This window comes from Leptinotarsa decemlineata, unplaced genomic scaffold (genome assembly GCF_025532065.1).
Source record: "Leptinotarsa decemlineata unplaced genomic scaffold, Ldec_3_MD MMD2_tig00003150_RagTag_RagTag, whole genome shotgun sequence".
Lineage (NCBI taxonomy): Eukaryota > Metazoa > Arthropoda > Insecta > Coleoptera > Chrysomelidae > Leptinotarsa > Leptinotarsa decemlineata.
The window spans coordinates 1-7,757 of record NW_027412580.1 but is presented as its reverse complement, the minus strand read 5'-3'; the positions used below and the strand labels follow the sequence as shown (position 1 = coordinate 7,757).

At 34.5% G+C, this 7,757-nt stretch overlaps 1 long non-coding RNA gene across 1 annotated transcript; it reads left to right on the top strand.

Annotated features, from left to right (window-relative positions):
- Positions 1-476: 476 nt before the first annotated feature.
- Positions 477-4,919, top strand: LOC111518075 (uncharacterized). Its single transcript, XR_012465940.1, has 2 exons — positions 477-707; positions 4,715-4,919. It is a non-coding gene; the product is annotated as an uncharacterized lncRNA (long non-coding RNA).
- The last annotated feature ends 2,838 nt before the right edge of the window (positions 4,920-7,757 follow it).

Here is a 7,757-nt window from a genome sequence, read left to right as displayed (position 1 = left end):
CGCCCGATAGGTAGCCCATCCCACAGGTCCTTCGTAGGTTATTTTCATGAAGATCAGTTTCTAAATCACAGAAAAATTTCAATATTGAAAGAGCTTTGATTTTGAAACATTTGATTTCATGTATCTTCAATTAGTTCAAATTAGTTGGTTAGATCAGAACCAGCTTGAACCTTTTGAACCATTTGAATAATTATGTTTGCAAGTTCTGTTTGTGATAACCAATTTTCAAATAATTTTCATACTGAAAGATCTTCAACACTGGATCATTTCATGAAATGTAGATACCCAGTAAACACAAACACTTCACATTACTGCTTTTCTTATCAATTGTTCGACATACATTAGTGTCCTCAAAATGACAATATATATTTCAACACAAACGATAACTACTTGTTTTCAAAATCATTGAAGTAGGAACCAAATTTGTTTGTGTCAATAAAAGCGAATAATATGTCGCCACCAAAGGATTTGAAACAATAGGTAAGGACTTTTTCTTGCACTTCAGATATTGAGATAAGACCTTGTTGAGAAGTATAAATATATGAGCTTGATGGAGTTACTATAATTCGAATCAGATTTGAAAGAATTATAATTGTTGTCAGGTAGCAAAATGAAATTCTCATCGATTTTTTTGTTATTCACCCTTGTAGTGGTGTATATTGTATCAGCCATCAATTCTTCTCCAGTGGAAAAAAATAATTTGGAAGGTATGTATAACTTGATTTGACTCAATTCAACTTCATTGTTCCCAAAAATCTAATAATAAAAATGATTCTTTCTTATGACCATTGAAATGGAAAGTTTTCAATTTATTTTGAAATCAGTTTCGATTTTGAAATAGACTGGCACTCAATCAACATTTCACTGTTTCTGAAACATGTGGTAAAAATCTCCGAAATGAGCAAGAAAAATCTAAAAAAGAGACAAAACGACTCGTCGATTCGTTCTGCATTTTTTACTAATTTGTTTCTCATATTACTTTTCAAGTGTAACTATTCGACGGCATTTGCAAAACAATTGATAATATTAATAACACGAAGTAGTGTGCGAATTTTTCCCAAAATTCGAACTGTATTTGACAACAAATTTTTTTTATATCATCTCATCTTATGATCGAAATTGTTTTTTGAATAAAAATTCTTATTGGAATTTTTATTTTGATTGAACTGACAATATGAAATTACTCAATTTATAGAGTCTACATATTTTCCAAAGATTGTTTGATGTTCATGAATTCACAGTTGTCTCGAAGAATGGATATTCAAATATACTTTCAATGACTTTATTTTATACGGGTTTCAAATAATTGAGATATGCTGATTTTCAGACATTAAATATGGCCATTTCGAAGAGATTAACAAGAAACATGTCCTTGAAATATCATAATAATTAACCATAAGTTTTTTCTAATTCTATCAATATTATCTCGGCAGAGTTTTCTATGATCGTTGTATATTCAATTAGATGTGATTTCGTCCTAATGCCATTCTTAATGACAATAGAAAATAATATCACTTGAATCCATTGAAAACACTTTCTCCAACTAAAAAAAAAGTGTACTCTCTCTAGATGCGCGTTTCGGTCAACTCAGCATCATCAGTAGGTGACTAAAACTAATTCAAACACACGATATCACTTTTGTTTTCTGCAAAGTATACGAGGGTGATCTGAAAAGTTTTCGACCTAACAAAGTTACAAGACATTTTTTTTTCAGAATATTTTTTTTGTTTTTCAACATTGTCTCCTTTCAACTGTACAAACTTCTCCTAGCGATGCTCCCATCTCTGCTACCCATCCAAATTAGTTTTAGTCATCCACTGATGACGCTGAGGTCACCGAAACGCGCGTCTGGAGAGAGTACATCTGTTCTGATTGGAGAAAGTGGTCTCAATGAATTTAAGTGATATTATTCCTATTGTCATGAACAAAAATTAGACGAAATCATATTAAACTGAATATACAAAGATTACAAAAACTGAAATAATGATAATAGAATTAACAAGAAACGTTATTGTTAAGGTTCATTATTAAGATAATTGAAAGACATATTTCTCGATAATCTTCAATGATCAAAAACTCATTTTTTTGAACAACTCTCATCAAAAGTGACACTTTTAGGGTAGTCAAGAGTATTGAAAGATGATGTTCACAAAGTAGCGTGTTGAAAATATTTTTAGCACTAGTGTTAAAAATATTTTTAACGCGATTTTTTTCGACCAAATAGCAATAAACAAAACATAATTCTTTAATTTTCAAGGAGGTTTTATTATGAACAATAAATATAGATACAATTAAATTCTGTTACAAATGTATTATATACATTAATTACATTATTATTACTATTTATGAACATTAATATGAAAAGTACAATAAGTACAACTGCTGATTGATACCTTGCGTTGTTGAACAACTTTGTAATATATTTGAACTATCTGACTTGCCAATTACATGGGCATAAACATTCAATTCTTGAAGTGAAAAGGACGATGCTGTAACGCTGGAGCTAGCTGTTGGATAATTCTTCCAGCAATAGCCTTTTTATAAGAAATAGATCGATCGATATAACACTCAACTACTGGTGTAGACTTCCATCCCCCGTGCTTCTCAATATCCTTTATATTTTCTCCTAATTCTGCTAACAAAGAAGCAGAAGACCTTCTGAAACAGTGACCTGTATATTTCTTTGGTTCCGCGGTTCAGAAACTCAGCAATGGTAGAGGGTATTGATCCATACATGTTTATACCAACTGGGTTGGCACTGCATTTATAATTTGAGTAATTCAGAAGAAAAAGTTGATGATTGATAACAGAAGGGCTTAATGCAACGTATTTATTAAAATAGTCAATGTTTCCTCCAACAATGCAAAATGAACGACCTATTTTCGTTTTTGTATTTAGAATTTGAACAATTAATGATTTATCCATTAATTAAATGTCTTTTATCGAAAAATGGCACAGCTCTTCATGCCAGCAACCTCCTTATATTCCGAAAGTAGTATCCATTTCATCATCAAATATTTTCCATCTGGCGCTACATTTATAAATCTCTAGATTTGTTCAAACGTAAGAGTTTTTGATTTGTTGGCCTATAACTGTCATTTTTACGTTTCAAAAATGGTATTACCTTGAAATATTTGTTTGTATTAACACCATTTTTAATGAGCACACTCGACTTCATCATTGACAACTTGCTCCACAAAGTTGACGAGTTCCATATTTTTTTATTTATCTTCTAGATAGGCTAAGAAAACTGTTTTGCAGAAATTTCCTTCGAAGTAAACAATACTGAATTGAAAGGGTTATATTTTTAGGAGTGATTAATTTTTGGGAAAGAAAGTTTTTGGCTTTCTACTACTCCATCTGATACAAAAAAATGGATGAGAGAATCTTCCAAAGAAAGGAAGGAAGTAATCAATTTGAAAATAAGTAACGCTATACATTAATCACTCCTAAAAATATAATCCTTTCAATTCAAATAAGATTCCCCATGGCTGGGATTAAATCAAATAGGTGAATGAATGTCATTACGATGTGATCGATGACATAAGCAGATCAAGCTTATTCCGTGACATTCAAATCGTAATTCATGAATGAAGTGTGTGTATTTTCTATAATGTCATCCAATTTGGTACTGAAGAGCTTAGGGCAAGTGTCTTAAGGCGAAACACCGGTGTATACCAGTTAGGGTGACAGTGTTCCATGTGAGTACAATTTATTACCATTCATTCAAAGTAGAACTCATGTGAATGATATCTGATTCTTATTCCTAAACAAATGTTTGATATACAAACTGAATAGAGAAAAGTATCTTCTGTATAATTCAGTGTTCATATAGAAGTATTTGTTTCGAAAGATTTTTTTTTCTTTCGTGTAATTCAATGTTTTTATGAAACTAGCTGTTTCAGGAGGACTTTCTTTAAGTTTGTGTCTGAAAGTTACTTCTTTGCATGATCTACACATCCATGTATAGCGTTACTTATTTTCAAATTGATTACTTCCTTCCTTTCTTTGGAAGATTCTCTCATCCATTTTTTGTATCAGATGGAGTAGTAGAAAGCCAAAAACTTTCTTTCCCATAAACAATACTGTTTGTTGGTAACCAGGTGATTCAGCGTTTCTGACATGGTCACTTCACAGCAAATGCGATAACATGAAAACAGTTAACTGATAAGAGATGGCAAAAATATAATACATTTATCTATTTTATTATGAAAACAGGACAGTTGTACAAAAAAGTAAGTTTTATTTTGTTCGTGTAATTGCTCAACTCGCTATGCTGTTTTGCAAACTTTTTCACTCACAAAATGAAACCTTACTTTCCACACTCATATCAAAAATAGCTTTGAATTGAAGGGGTTATATTTTCAGGATTGATTACTTTTTGGGAAAAAAAATTTTTGGCTTTCTAATACTCCATACAAAAAACAAGGATGTGGGAATCTTCCAAGGAAAGGAAGGAAGTAATCAATTTCAAAATAAGTAACTCATCCTTGTTTTTTGTATCAAGATGGAGTACTAGAAAACCAAAAACTTTCTTTCCCATAAATAGCTATTGTTTCGGTTTCAAAATATTTCCTTCTATTTTAAACGCTCAGTTATTTGCATCGGACTCCAAACGACTGCAAAATTCAGTCATTTCACTTACTGCATTGCTCTTAATGCTCTCAATCATTGCATTGTTATGTGGTGGTTTCACTTTTTCAATTTGTTTCAGGATTGCAAGTACAGGACAACGACAAATGCTCTTTTGATGGACAGTGTAAGATATATTGCATAATGAAACATCCCTCCTATGATAATTACAAATGCGTCAATGGAAGATGCGACTGCTTTTGAGGAATTGTTTTTAATGTCTCTTTTGAAGTGAATTACATATAAGTTCAATTATCATTCATACAATACATATTTATCCATTCACATATCACTGTTTTTATTTCAAAGTTCAAACTTGTTGGCTTTGGTACCACAAAAATTCGATTGGCATTCCTCCACATTAAGATGCTTGTTGGCTTTGGTACCACAGAAAATCCGATTGGTATCCCTCCACATCAAAATGGAAACCCACCAGGGTTTCCATGCAATTTTCTTTCATTTTGTCAAAAATTTTCGACGCAACTGCCAAGATCAACCTAACTTTGTGTTGAAGTGTTCATCTATTTCGAATCTTCGTAAGAGTTTGATGCTTCCGTCAGAGGTTGAGTCACGTCTGAAGATCATCAGTGTTATCATTAGATTGACTGGTGCTTCAGCTATACTTGTTGTCTTAGAATAGTCACTCAGTTTGGCAATACAGTTCTATTCTCAGATGGTTTAACAATAATCTTTGGACGAAGTGGTTATCAGTCATATTAGGAAACGCTAGTTGAAGTTCCAGAAAGTCACATAAGTTTTGGCTGCCTCTTGAACATGTACTACAAAATAAACTAGTGAGGATTTTTCCAGCAAGAGATCTACAAACACACGACGAGATAGACTGTACGGAATCATTCAATTCAGAGCAGTCAGGAATATCAATTCTGGTTCTTTTCCTGCTCAAGTATTGAACGAGAACCCCAAGAATTCGAAACAATCCTCTTGTTTACCCAACGAGTATCTAGTGGGCTTCAAATATTGTAGGAAATCGGTTGATGGCAAAGATGATGCATACATGTGTAGCAATCGTCGTTCTAACAAAAGGTTAGGTTAGGTTAGGTTAGGTTAGGATAGAACAAATACATTCCCTAATAGTTATTAAAGAATGGATGGAAGTGGTTAAAACTGGAAATTGCCCCAAATAAAACAGAGGTGATTATCGTGCTGGGGCCAGGAAAAGAGAGGGTATAGCCTTTGAGCTGGACGGGTCGAGTATAGCCCCGAAAAAGTTCGTTAAATACCTGGGAGTGTGGCTGGACGACAAGCTAATTTTTAACAAGAACACGAGAAAGGCCTGTGAGAAAGTGGACAGGCAAACTACTGCGTTGTCCAAGCTACTGCCAAACGTAATAGGACCCAGTACTCAAAAGAGACGCCTGTTATACGGGGTGATACAGTCGGTCCTGCTGTACGCTGCGCCTGTGTGGGGAAACGCGATGAGGATTGACACCCACAGAAGAATGATAACTGCATCGCAAAGGAAAATGATACTCAGAACGATTTCAGCATACAGAACGGTGTCGGCAGAGGCTCTCTGTGCTATCGCCGGGATACCCCCAATTGACTTTTTGGTGCAGGAAAGGGGACGAATTGATGAAGCCAATGTTGAAGTCACAACTGCCCTCAAAAACGTGAAAGACTCAGAACCATTGAGGAGTGGCAGTTAAGATGGGATAGAAATAACGATAAAGCCCAATGGACCAAAAGACTGATCCCACATCTGGGGGAGTGGACGGAGTGTAGGCACAGAAGAACAGAATATTTTCTCACCCAGTTTCTCTCAGGACACGGATCTTTTAGGGTCTATACAAATAGAATTGTTAAGGCTAATGACAATCTGTGTATATACTGCAAAAACGTAGACAGCGCAGAACACACCATATTCGAATGCCATAAGTGGGCAATCGATAGACACAGGTTTGAAGTGGATGCTGGGAGGTGCCTGACACCAGATAACATCATACAATATATGTTAGGATCAACGGCGAATTGGGAATTGACCGCAAACTATGTTAGTTCTATTATGAAGAAGAAGGAAAAGGAAGAAAGGGCCGAGGAGAGAAGGAGACAGGACCAGCGCTAAGTCAGTTTTAGTTTTTACTATATATGCCGCTCATACCTGAGTATATCCGTGAGGACAGTTCCGGGTATGAGGGAAGGCAAGGGGTGGTTTTAGCCGGTACAAGTCCGGCACTACTGGTTTCGCGATGGATACCAAGCGATCAGTGCCCATGAGGGTTTCCACCTCACCAAAAAAAAAATAAAGGTTAGATTAGGTTAGGTATATATGCAAAAAGGTCTGAGATACTCTTGCAGAACGTTATTTGAAGACCTGGTATACTTACAGCAATATCACTGTACATTCTAGAATCAGTCATTCTGATACATAAAAATAAAATACTTCTGAAATACAGTACAGCAAAACAGGTGTTGCGGTTTTGTTGACTGTTGGAGGTGGAAAATCTCATAATGAAGCGTATTTCATTTGAGACCTAACGTTATGGATTTCCATCAATTATTAGCCATTGTATCATATTATATTCTACACAGTTTTTTAACACTCTTTCATTAGATTCACCTGTATGTATGTATGTTTGTTTGTTTGTAACTCTCAAGCTCGGGATCTGTATTTGACAGAAATATCGATATTATTACCTGATCTATTCGCGGGCAGATGGGCTGTATGTAAACTATTCGATATATCGACATCATCGCTATCTATTCGCAGGCAGATGGTGCTGTACTTAACCTCTTTGATATAATTCGAACTCACTTCACATGTAATTCGTCATTTGAAAAAAGTATTTTTTTTTCATGAACACGCGCGCCTGCTGCCTCATTTGTCACCCTCCTTTGCGCACCTTTGGCTTGGTAGCTGATTTCCAGGCTCCCTCTCTGGAATCGGAAAATATCAATGGTCATTTTTATAAACAATATACGGCTGATTGATCCCAGAGTTTAGATAAAAAATATAGTTCAAAAAGACTGAAAAACACGCTTTTATAGCATACGAAACTAAAAAATGAAAAATAAATATAGATTTATAGAAAACTAAAAAACAAGCTTTTAAAGAACAACGAATTAAAAGTTAAAGATATTTTTTAAGATTGAAACAATAACGAACG